At 34.7% G+C, this 11,940-nt stretch overlaps 1 long non-coding RNA gene across 1 annotated transcript in view; it reads left to right on the top strand.

Annotated features, from left to right (window-relative positions):
- The first annotated feature begins 9,800 nt into the window (after positions 1-9,800).
- Positions 9,801-11,940, top strand: part of LOC121041314 (uncharacterized) — a 24,464-nt gene continuing 22,324 nt past the window's right edge. Inside the window, exon 1 of the long non-coding RNA XR_005795669.1 lies at positions 9,801-10,826. This is a non-coding gene — a long non-coding RNA (uncharacterized LOC121041314). The remainder of the gene's footprint in view (positions 10,827-11,940) is intronic.

Here is an 11,940-nt window from a genome sequence, read left to right as displayed (position 1 = left end):
TGTGACATATTCAAGAGTCTGGCAGTGAAAACCCAGCATTTGTTCAGATAGCACCTTGTGGCTGGAGGTAATAAGACCCATGATGATAATGGTATTTGTCACATTCAGAGCAGCTGTATTCATGAAAGTGGAAGTGACTACTCTCTTACACACCCAGCAACTACTTTGAACCCAGGTCTGTATTTTGGCTGCCTTGGCAACAGCACAGCAATAACAACTGGAGCCATAATGGCAACGTTGACCCAGAGATTTTTGGATAAAACAGGAGCCCTGACTTTCAATTCAGAAACAAAAAAAGCATATAAAAGAAATGAAGAAGATGGTATCCATAGCACAGATTTAACGAGTATACTGAGACTTATACACTGTGACACTAGGATCATTATTGTGATAATTAAGTTTTTACAAGTCCCAAAATTTTCTGGTGGCTGTTCTTTTGTGGAAAAAACATTTCAGGGAAAAGGATCCTTGCAAGTGGGGGACTATTTTTTTGTATGTCTGACACACAATTATAAAGGATAAACTATTCAATAGTTTTGAACACGTTAATCAACGTGGGTTTCCACATAATCATGATGAGAGGGTTATTAACAACAATGAAAACAGAAAATATTGATTGCTCAGCCTTCCCACTGGTTAGTCTAAATGTGATTGGCCACTAGTATCTCTTCTTTTGGTCACATGGTAAAATTGCATTTCCCTGTCCTCATGGCATGAAACACATTTATGTCCTTATGACTTTCTTTGGTTAATGAAATGTGAGAAGAAGTGACAGGTGTCATTTCAAGATGGAGCCTTTCAAAGAAGAGTGCAATTTGCTGTTCCCTTCTACTGCCAGGGCAACCAGTAACTTTCCAGGTGATAGAAACTTCATCTGCCTGGTGTGAGAAGATGTAGAACAGAGTTCCCAGGTGTCCTGGGATGAGCAAGAAGCACATGTCTGTTGTGCTAATCTACTGCAATTTTGGAGATGCTATCCCAGGCTAAGGTAGACTATCCTGATTATGCTCACAGTGTAATTTGTACAAATTTAAATAATACCATCCTTTGTTGAAATATATTGGACATACACTACCGGGTAAATTTAAGTTTCAATTATAAATACATAAATACACATGTTAAAAAAATAAAAAAGAACATCAATCTTTATCTCTTCACAGAATGAGAGGCTATAAATGAAGATAATGCTTCAACTCTCTTCACTAGAATAAGATAGACTGTTCCTGTTCTGGCTAGAGATAAAGTGCAGAATCGTGAATTTAGAGTCAAGCTATGTTCTTCAGAGAGAAACATAAATGCTCACTAGGACCAATCCAGATGAACGGTTTCATTGCCTGAACTAGCCAGAAATGATTTAACTTGTTTTCTTGTAAATCAAACCAAAATTTTATGAAATAATATTCATAAGAATGAATGCCAGACCTCATTCATTTTCCTTTTTATTAGCCTTTTCCTTTTGTAGTACACGTCACACCCTACTTTTCCCCCTATAGTCTGTTTCTCTCTCCTTTACTTATATGATATTCTCTTGTCTGACAATAAGAGAAAGTGATTATTGCTACTTCACACAGCAGATTCTGGCAAAGTATTTGTGCTTTTGTTTCCATAGTAATTTAAACTGTTTCGTGGAAACCAAGGTTAGATGTTGGCATTATGGAATCTTTGCTAAGTAATATCAGTTCCATTAGGTATTTCTAGACTCCAAAAAATACTTGGGCCCTTTGTAATATAGGTAAAGTAGAACACATGCAGTTCTTAAGCAGTCCTACTCTATTTCTGTTTATTTGTGAGATTACTCCAAGACAACAGCTTGGGTGGTATTTCTGTGCTATTAGTTAAATGCATAGAATCAATGTGTGTGTGTCTGTGTATACATGCTCATATAAAGTAAAAAAAGACATTGTAATCAGTTAAAAATAGACATTAATTTTTAAATTATGACAAGTGACACCATTATATTTCATTTATACTCTTTCTCCAGACTTACTACAATAAAACTCCGCACTTATGGACTTACTTGGTAGAAGGCCATGAGGACTTCCACAAATTTCTAAGCAAAGACAAATTATATTATTTATATTACTGATCAGAAATAAAATCTTTTTCTTAGGCTACAGATTTTTTTTAAGTTTTGAAGCATTATAATTAAGTTAATGAAATATTATAGTACACTAAAATTTTTTCAAAAAGCTTTTCCCTTTGCAGAATATCATTTTTTCTGTGAAGTAGTGGTTTTGCACAAGTTTTACTAGTTGTCAGTTCCATCTATGCTATATGTACCACAAGACAGTCTATGAGTTTATAACATTTATTTGACTCTGACAATAACACAACTCTAAGTATTATTTGAATGAATCATGTTCCATGATCAGGTTGTTCTGTGAATCATGGATTGGGATTGTATATACATGAATTAAGGGGATCTGTTAACAAAATAATAATTTTGATACCTTTTTAGTATACTCATAACTCATGATAATTAAGGCTCTCAGTAGGGGATTTTTAAAAAGAAAACTCCCCACCAGAGCTACCCACATACATCTTTTAAATATGAAAATCCACTTTGCATTGATCACAGTCTTTATTAAGAAGACTGTTGACTTCAGAATGAAAAATATCCCAAAGAATTTCTCACTGTTCCAGGAAATTTCTGAGCAATCATTTTTCTGGTGATCAAAGTGATTATGGGATGAGGTAGGCAAGGATGCGGGACTTCAAATTTTCCGAACACCCACAATGGGTCTAAACCTCTTTTGGGTGCTTTACATATATTATCATGTTTAATGTTCATGATCAGTCCACGATGAAGCAATTATGATCTCCTTGTTACAGAGGAGGAGGCTGAGGCTCAGGGAGGTAGGTAATTTGAAAGGGCCATATACCTGGTAAGAAATGGAGTAAGAATTTATAAATTAAGTCTTTTGATTTTAGCATCTGTATTATTCCATTATGTTATGTTGCTTCCCAGAGTGCAATGTGCTGCGTCTCTAACTTAGGGATTATTTTCAAATGCACTGACTGTAAGTACTTGGCTCCTATGAAATTAATTTAAAATATAAAGAAGATGTATTGTTCATAATTCTTCATCAAGATTTTGATACAGCGAACTGAAAAGAATTACCAAAGAAAACATAGAGCAAAAAAAAAAAAATGTATAAGAAATGCCTTACACTTGTAGCTTAAGTCATATTTAGGAAGGGTTGGATTGATACTGTTTCTACTCCCGGGTCTCTCCCTCTAATCTCTTTTCTTCCTTTTTTTTTTTCTTTTTCTTTTTCTTTCTTTTCTTTTTTATTTATTTATTTATTTATTTATTTATTTATTTATTATTTATTTATTTAGGTTTAGTATATTAGAGATGAAGCAGTTCCTTGATCTCTACCCATTTATCCTGGATTTGGAAAACTCTGAGTTAGAGCTATAATTTACTCTCTCACTGCAGGTCAAAATGAAAATGTAAATATGGCATTTTATCTACTATCCATACAGAGCTCTGCTGCTTTGATCCTGCTTCCTTCCCAAATCAGATCCTGGACATGTCCCTAATGCTAGCTTTCTGTTATTAAATGGTGCTGTGCTTTTTATTTTCAAACATGTAAAGTATTTTGATAGTTTTTCACTCAGGTTTATAATTATTTGATTTTGGCATTCATATTTTCTAAATTTTAAAATAAGACCTTTCTATAATACTTAGTTCTTCATGAAGATTTGTGGCAAAATTCTAATTAACAGATTGAACAACAAAAGAAACCACTGAACACCCACTAGATTTTTTTTTTTTTTGGAGGGGGAAACATTCTATAAAAAAAACACTGAACACTGTAAGACACACACTGATGAACACCTACTGCTTCATGAAATTCATCCTCACCTAAATTCAGGTCCTTCTTCCCCCACCTCATTGCCTCTATTCTCTCTACATACAAACAAAAGCCCTCATAAGACCAATTTTAATGGCATATACACCACAACATACATTTTGAAAAGACGGTGTGTAAAACTGAAACTTGGTTTGTGTTTCAAATAGATGAGATGATAGTTTGTCTGCCGAGTTCCATTTTTGTGGCACCACACTAGACAACTTGCTGTTTGTGCTATCCCAATTTAAGGACTATTTTAAAAATATTCCCTTCTCTCTGGAAATTGTAAAAATATGATTTGCTGAAATTTTTACTGTTGAGTTTTCAAAGAAATGTATTGTTTTTTTCTGCAAATTAACTAGTAATAACTGGAATTGAGCCAGAAATACTCCAAGGAAAGACTTATGATGGTCTATCAGTGACAGCAGTGTTGAGCAAAGGTTTTTTTCTTTTAACATAAAATACATGACAGGTAGTGTTCAGCCATTTTGTAATGTAAGTTCAAGAAGATATCACTTTGGGCTATACTTAGCATAGGTATAAGCATATATACTATAGGTGTACGAATGAGGAAACACTTGCTTATACATTAGTAAGTTTCAGGGGGAAAAAAAGCCTAACAATTTTTACATAAGCAAGGTTTAGTCCATAAAGAGGATAGAAAATATCTTATTTTCTATTCAGTTAACAGGTTTTAGCAGTTTTCTGAATACTTATGAGTAGCTCAGAAATTCATATAAGTTCATGTAATTCACACAGCATCTGTTGTGAAAAAATAAAGTGATAATTTACATCCAATTAAAATATTTTTCATTAGATAAAATGCTTTAATAAACTAACAAACATATAAGAAAATAGTATTCATTGGAAATAAAACAAGTTAATTTTCTACAGAGCATGAAAAAAAATTCAAGATTGGTCACCTAAAAAAAGAAATAAGAGTCTGCGTCTTTTATGTAAAAATTTAATCCACTGAATACTTTTTAAAAAACTGTGTGTCCTTAATGCCTTACAATTCATGTAAGTTATTTGAAAGCATATCTGATTACTGAGTACCTTCTTATTAAACTACTAAAAAATATATATCGACCAACCTCTTCGTATCATTTCAGGAGTGCTTCCTAAACATAATCACCTTTCATCTTTTAAATGTTTGCCAATTATATTACACGAGGATATATGCAGCCATGGCTTAAAAGGAAGTTAAAGATTGTTTTTTTTTATTAATTTGTTTTTCTGATATAAGGATTCTTTACCTTTAAAAATAAGCTTATATCCAATTTGGCAGGCAATTATGCAAATGTATTCTGCTAGGGCAGATTCCAATGGTAAAACATAAAATAAACTTAAGAAAAATGGGGGAGTCAAGTAAAGAGAAAGTTGGTGGGTCTTGCTATTTTTTTTTTACTTTAAATATTTTTAGGCCTCTTTACCACTGCTGTTGGGTCATTTCTCTTAGCTATACTAAAGAGCCTTTGTCAGTCTGGAGGAGGCAGCCATGTGTCCATGAATGCTTATTTAGTACGGTGAGGACAGATGGCCTGGAATTGCTGAAGAAGACCTTAAGATATATTTAAAAGAGGAAAGGGAAAGAAACAATAAGGGAGGAAATAAATTAGAGAAGAGGCAAATGTGTAGCCAGGAAAACTACCCGCATACACACACACACACACACACACACACACACACACACAGGCACACGCACACAAATGAAGGCAAACTATAAAGTGGTAAGTAGGACCTGATTTTTTATAGATTTGCTTTTTTTGTAGAAACTTTAATTTTCATTATTGTTGATTTGTTGTCTTTTTAGGAGCAACCTGACAATCATAACCACTGCTGGTTTGGGCTTCATCTGTTTTAGTTGATACATACTGCACTTTTGCTTCTTATAGCATCCAAACTTGAAATATAAATTTTGATTCAGAAAAGCTCAAGGGATTTACTTAAATCAAACTGAATTAAATTGAAATCCCTGACACCCTAAGAGTCAATGCTTTAATACAATTTGAGTCTGTCATAATTAATTTATCTTGCTTCACATTTAATTTTTTTCCTGTTATTTTAAGAAAACATACACACTATTGCCGAATCCAAACCTCATGAAGGGCTGGTTCATGCGTCCCGGGAATGGGAGAGGAAGCGAGCATGGAGAATCGATGGGCATGGAGGCATCAGTGGATAACGTTGTTGTTTTTTTCCACATAAACTATGTAAAATGTTGTGAGATGATCAAAAAGTGACATTAGTGTATTTTTATTATGTATTTTTTCTTTCCAAACTATCAAATTAACATTTTCCCATTTTCTTCAGATTTATTCTAGTTCAACCATGCTCTGACTATGCCAGGTAACAGAGGGCTGCTGCTTCAATTGCCAGGTTTGCTAATGCTCATAAAACAAATATTAGATTCCAAATTTCTTATTGCCTTCTGAGTTGTCATGGTTATCAAATGACACCTTCTCTAAATTCTCTCTCACTTTAACTCTTTTCCATGCTTTGTATAAACAGGCTGCTTGAAAATCAAGAAGAAAAAAAAAAGAAACATCAAGTTTGGGTGCTATAAGAAGCATGAAACACAGAAGGAAAGAAATATTTTGTTAACCACAAATTGAAACTGGAAAGATTTTATCCAGAAGCATTAAATGTCATTAAACATAAGAAGTCTAAAAAATACCTGCTTTATATAATGGTTCTCTGAACAGGCTCTTGGTAACTTGCAGCCTGCTAAGTGAGTGACTTTCGCATTGTGGTTAGAGCTTTTCTGCAACAACTCCCACCCCCCCACTCCCTCCCCCAACAACCATCAGTGAAACAGGCAGCGAAGACGCTGGATCATTCTAAAGTAAATATAAGGGATATTTTTTTGGATACAGGCACCTTTAAAAATAGAAAGGCAAGAAGATTCATAAACAGAGGCTTTGAAAATGTACAATACTTTTGTCTTACAAAAACATCTGTTGCTCAGATGAGTATTTGGAACACTGAGTGCTTCAGATTACCCCTCAGAAGGTGTGTTGGGTGGTGACTCTCTGTGGACTTGGCCCCAGGGGAGGTCAACCAGACTCTCGGCCTGTTGGCTCAGCAATTTCCCAGTGGTCAGCCAGTCTTGCCATAATCATATGCTGGCGCCCCAAGCCTGTTTCTTAACTGTACTCTGTACCTTCTAATGAAAGCATCCCAAAATATCCCCAACCGCCCAAATTCTGGGGCAGCCATGACCTCAGACTGGACTGCTGGACACAGTACGTTTGCTCAGACAGAATGGCTGATAAAAATCTCCCTGCCTTGGTGACTGAAATACTCATTCTCCTTGCTAGTTCTTGTCACGTCACAGCTTATGAATATTTGCATGAATTCCAGGATCTTTGACTTATACCTGATCAGGAAGTTCTAACCCAATGCATGACACTACAATCTCATGTAACTTGGAGCTTTTACAATTAAAAAAAGAAAAAAAAACAGGGGGCCAAAGTAATTATAAAATAACTTTTTGCGCTTAAAGCAATATGTAAAGGGCAACAAAAAGTAACATGTGCAAATCAAAAGAGATAATTAACTTGAATGTTATCTGCAAATTGTAGTTTATCTCCTATACAAAATGGGAAATGATTTCACAGTGGATCTACACTCAAGTGGCTGTGGATGAGGGTGTACTATCTCGGACTACATTACCATCTTTTAGGGAAGATTTCAGCTTGAAGGATAATAAAACAAATGAGGATATGCCACTTCTCATGACAAGTTCAAATGGAACAGCAAGCAAGTAACAACAGGTCTAAATTCAACAGGTGTTCTTTGGGCACCTCATCTTGTCCAGCCTTTGTGTGACCAAGTAACTAAGCGTCTTGTTCAGTGTGGCTTGAACAGAAAAAAAAAAATTAGTTTAACGACCTGTTAAGGAAATAAGCAAAAGATAAAACTTAGGGGGAAAAAAACGATCTCTATTGTTATTTTGCCATATTTTATATGCATTCTGAAAGCTTTGAAGCCTCTTCAAAATAATGCTCATAGATATCCAGCATAATTCACACAACCTGATTCTTAACCGTGCCTTCTTTACTTTGATAGTATCAGTTAGAGCACACATTTGAACTAGCTTCCCAGTATTAATGCTTTTATTTTCTTATTTCAAGAAAAAAAATTTACTTGTAAAAAAGGAGTAACACAAAACATACCAGCATGGTTTTGTTAAAAATACAAAGCATTATCGTTTATATGCTAGTGACTTTCTCCCTACAAGTATGCTTTGTAAACGTGATTGAATGAGATGGAAAAAAATCTTTTATTATCTCAGCTCTCAAAACCTTTACTGTTTAAGCTACACTTGCTCCTAGGTATAGAAGAATTAAAACCCATCAGGATGTTGTAGAGCAAGCAACTAACAGCCACTAATAAGGATCCTTGCGTGCATTTAAGTACAGGTTGGCAAAAATAATTCCTGTATTATTTATTTAAAAATATAATTTTGAAGGCCCAAAGTCTGATGTAGTATTTCTATTACTAACCCATTTCCTTATAAAATTCACATTATTTCCTACCTATGCACTGTACTTTGCTGTGAATCAATAACATTTCCTAAATGTATGCCGACATATTTATACACAGTATTCAAATATATGTGTATAAATGCCGATACTTTTCTCATTGTAGATGTCTTTATACATATGACAATAATTATAGTGCACTTCTCACAACTAGGAAAAAAGCACAAATTCACTGTAACCTAGGAACTCCGTGGGGTTTTGGCTACTTTTATTTTTCTTTCTCCACTGGGGTGGGACAAATCTGGTGGAGTCACAAACAGTGTTGAAAACAAGTGAAAGTCAATTTTACCTTGCTAATTTTTCATATGCTTTTTTTCTTTAACTGCAGAGCTTTCTTTTTTCTCTTTTTCTTTTCAGAATCACTTAAAAAATTTTTTTTGCAATCTATTTTTTCCCCTAGAAAGTAACCCCTTGTGTCCTACCTTAAGCTCCTCACTGAATGATCTCTTTTTCTTCTAATTATATTTCTTCACCTTGGGAGGGACTCACACTGCTTCAGGATAAGCAACCCAGAAGAGCCTAAGGTCAGGTGTGCCCTAGAATCTAACTCTAGAAATTACAATCACGAATATGAGCAGGAGAGGGGAAAAAAGAGGCAGAATAGGGAATTTGTAATGATATTGAGGCTCATTCTGAGGAATAATTAACCGAACAGCATCCTATGTTACATCACTTGCTTGAAATCTCAGAGGACAGACTAAAGAATTTAGGAAACTGATCTGAATTGGCTTCCTAAAGCCACGAGGTTAACAAATTAGTTGTACTAATGATCAAGCCTCCGAGTTTTATTTCCCAAGTATTTAATGCTCCAGGGTCCAAAAAAATAGAATTTTATTCACAAACCAGCAGAACACACAGAGTAACAATGGCATCTCACACATTAAGGGTACTGAAATTTAAAACATCTAAAGAAGAAGAAACAGACTTAATCTGATAGGAGGATTTCGTTCCTCTTAAAAATGGGGTTCAATGAGGGAATTAATGGGGGGCAGCCAGAGAGAAGATTTCTAAGATAATCCTTGAGGTAAAAGGGAAAAGTATGGGGACATTTGTGAAATGCAAACTCTTCAGGTAGAGGAATTGTAGGTAGAAAAGGGAGAAACATTAGCAGAGCTTTTAAACCAGATCTTCAGCTGGGCTTTTGTTTAACACATATGCAAATGTGTGCACTGCTTCATTTGAATATTTATTTACTGCATTTGTGAAGGAAATTGGGGGATTATAGCCTCTTCCCAGCTGTGTTTTAGTTAATGACTGGTCAGCCTATTAGCCTGCTCTACTAAACGGATTCTCTGCACAAGCAACACCTTTTTTTACCCTGACTAGAAATTCTTCACATAAACAACAGTGGGGAAAACAGCAAACCAAATCCAGGGAGTTTTACACCAAAAAGAAAATATTCCCCCAGAATCATTAGAAATAATAAATTTATTTGACAATGGTGACTTTTGCATTTTTATAATAAACAAAGCAAACATGTGTTCTAAGATGTTGTAGATGGGAAAGGGGAGTTAGCTAATCAGAATTTCTCTTTCCTTGAGGATGAATTCAGGTTACTGTTCTAAATGGTTTTTCTTTGCCTTCCCTGGTACTTGTGCACTTATTGTCCCCTATGAACACAAACACACACATCATTGAAAATGTCATGAATTACTTGGGCAATTATTAATATTTGACAAATTCATTGGAATGTGAATTTCACAATTTCCCCCATCTCCTTACTGCCAAAAAAACACAGAAGGAGAAAGAGTAAATAACATTTCTCTAGCAACTAAACTCAGTGTACTGTCACTGCTTAAACCAACTTATTTAGAGGCATCAGAACTAGTTATGATTAAAGACCTATCAAGACCACATCATTTGTAAGGATTAATGGTGAGCAAATCTTTAGGTTAAAAAGCTCTATTGTAACCTACGTCTAGTGTTCTATCATGTATTGATGGTTATGAAGAAAAGTAGCATCTATTTTCTAATAAGTTTAAATGTGTCAATCAATAGAAGAAAATTTATCTTATTCTCCAAATGTCTGTCTTCTTTATACTTTTCAAATTTTATTCACCCTAGATCCACCCATCCATGTGAGAACATACACTAATTCTAATACAGTCAAAATTAATCCATGGAAATGCAAGAGCCAAATTCTTACCATCAAAATTCTACATTTTTCTGTCTGGATCTAAGAAAAGCCTGAACTTTGACTTTACTAGTGAGATGATCTTTATACATCAAATTTATAAAATACTTATTTATTTAAAGTATTAACACTTAAGAGGATCTGTGTAAACAACTTGTTTCTGCTTGTTTGTATATGTATAGAGTATTCCTGCAAAAAAAAGAGACAACCATGGGCGACCTAAGAGTCATGTGGGGATGAAGAACTATCCCTGGAGCAGAATTATCACTTCTCATAGTTGGTAAAGTGAGTATCATACGTCAGATTGGCAATTCAAATATTTACAGAACAAAAGCAAATAATAAAGGAAGATGTGCTGTCAGATCTCCAGATATACAGAGAAGTAACAATTAGGTTGATGAAAGAATAGTACACGAATAAATATTCTACCTAAGAAAACTGATTTAGATACTTCATTGCTAAGATCATAGTAGTGCTGCCCATTTTACGTAAAACCATTTAAAAGAGCATAAAGAAGTTTCAGGCACACATGTCATGCCATCCTTCTACATCAGAAGTGAAGGGTGTGCACTTCTCGATGGCATCATTTTTCTGCCTTCATACATGAGTTTCTAAACCATCTCATAAGCTTGTCAGGCATATTTCTTGTTCATTCCTTCTGTGGGGCAGAGGCAGACAGATTGCTGGATCAGATAGTGCAATACGCTGTATACTGCATTTGAAATGTGCCTTTTTTTAAAGCAGCAGATTTATTGATTTTCTTAAGTAGAAAATATGCACCCGGACATTAGACAAACACAGACTAAACACAGACTGAGGAAAAGCTGATAATTTGATTAAACTGACTGAGCTTTTGTTGTCTGTGTTTGGGGAATTTCCAATAATGTGCAAGTGCCAAGCGCCCCTCTTCTTCTGAATTTAACAAATGTAATCCCTAAGTACAATAAATGTTACAATTATACTGTATTTGGAGAATTGTTTTTCTTTAAAAAAATATTTTCATGAGCCCATATATTGCTTAGGTTGAAAGGAAAGTAGGGTGAAAAGCTTGCCTTGCTGAAAACAGAGGACTTTACTCAGAAAGGGGTATTAGCTAAGCAAAAAGCATTCATTCTAAGGAAATATTTTCTTTCTATCTACCTACCCACCTATCAAGATTACTGAGGTATAATTGATTAGATGTAATATGCTCAATTTGGGGGTCAAATTGAGTTCAATATTTAAGGTTTATAATGCTTCACAGCATCATTTCACATGTCTTAGAGAACAGTTTGGTTGTCTCAAATTGTCGAAAAGTTCTGGTTATTTAATTTAACCTTGTGAATGCCTGCAATGAACTTCCTGGCAGGAGGGTGTGTGTGTGTGTGTGTGTGTGTGTGTGTGTGTGTGTGTGTGTGTG

This window comes from Herpailurus yagouaroundi, unplaced genomic scaffold, assembly GCF_014898765.1.
Source record: "Herpailurus yagouaroundi ecotype Mexico unplaced genomic scaffold, PumYag 29, whole genome shotgun sequence".
Taxonomy (NCBI): domain Eukaryota; kingdom Metazoa; phylum Chordata; class Mammalia; order Carnivora; family Felidae; genus Herpailurus; species Herpailurus yagouaroundi.
The sequence above is the reverse complement of the archived record's forward strand: the minus strand, read 5'-3'. Positions and strand labels throughout refer to the sequence as shown.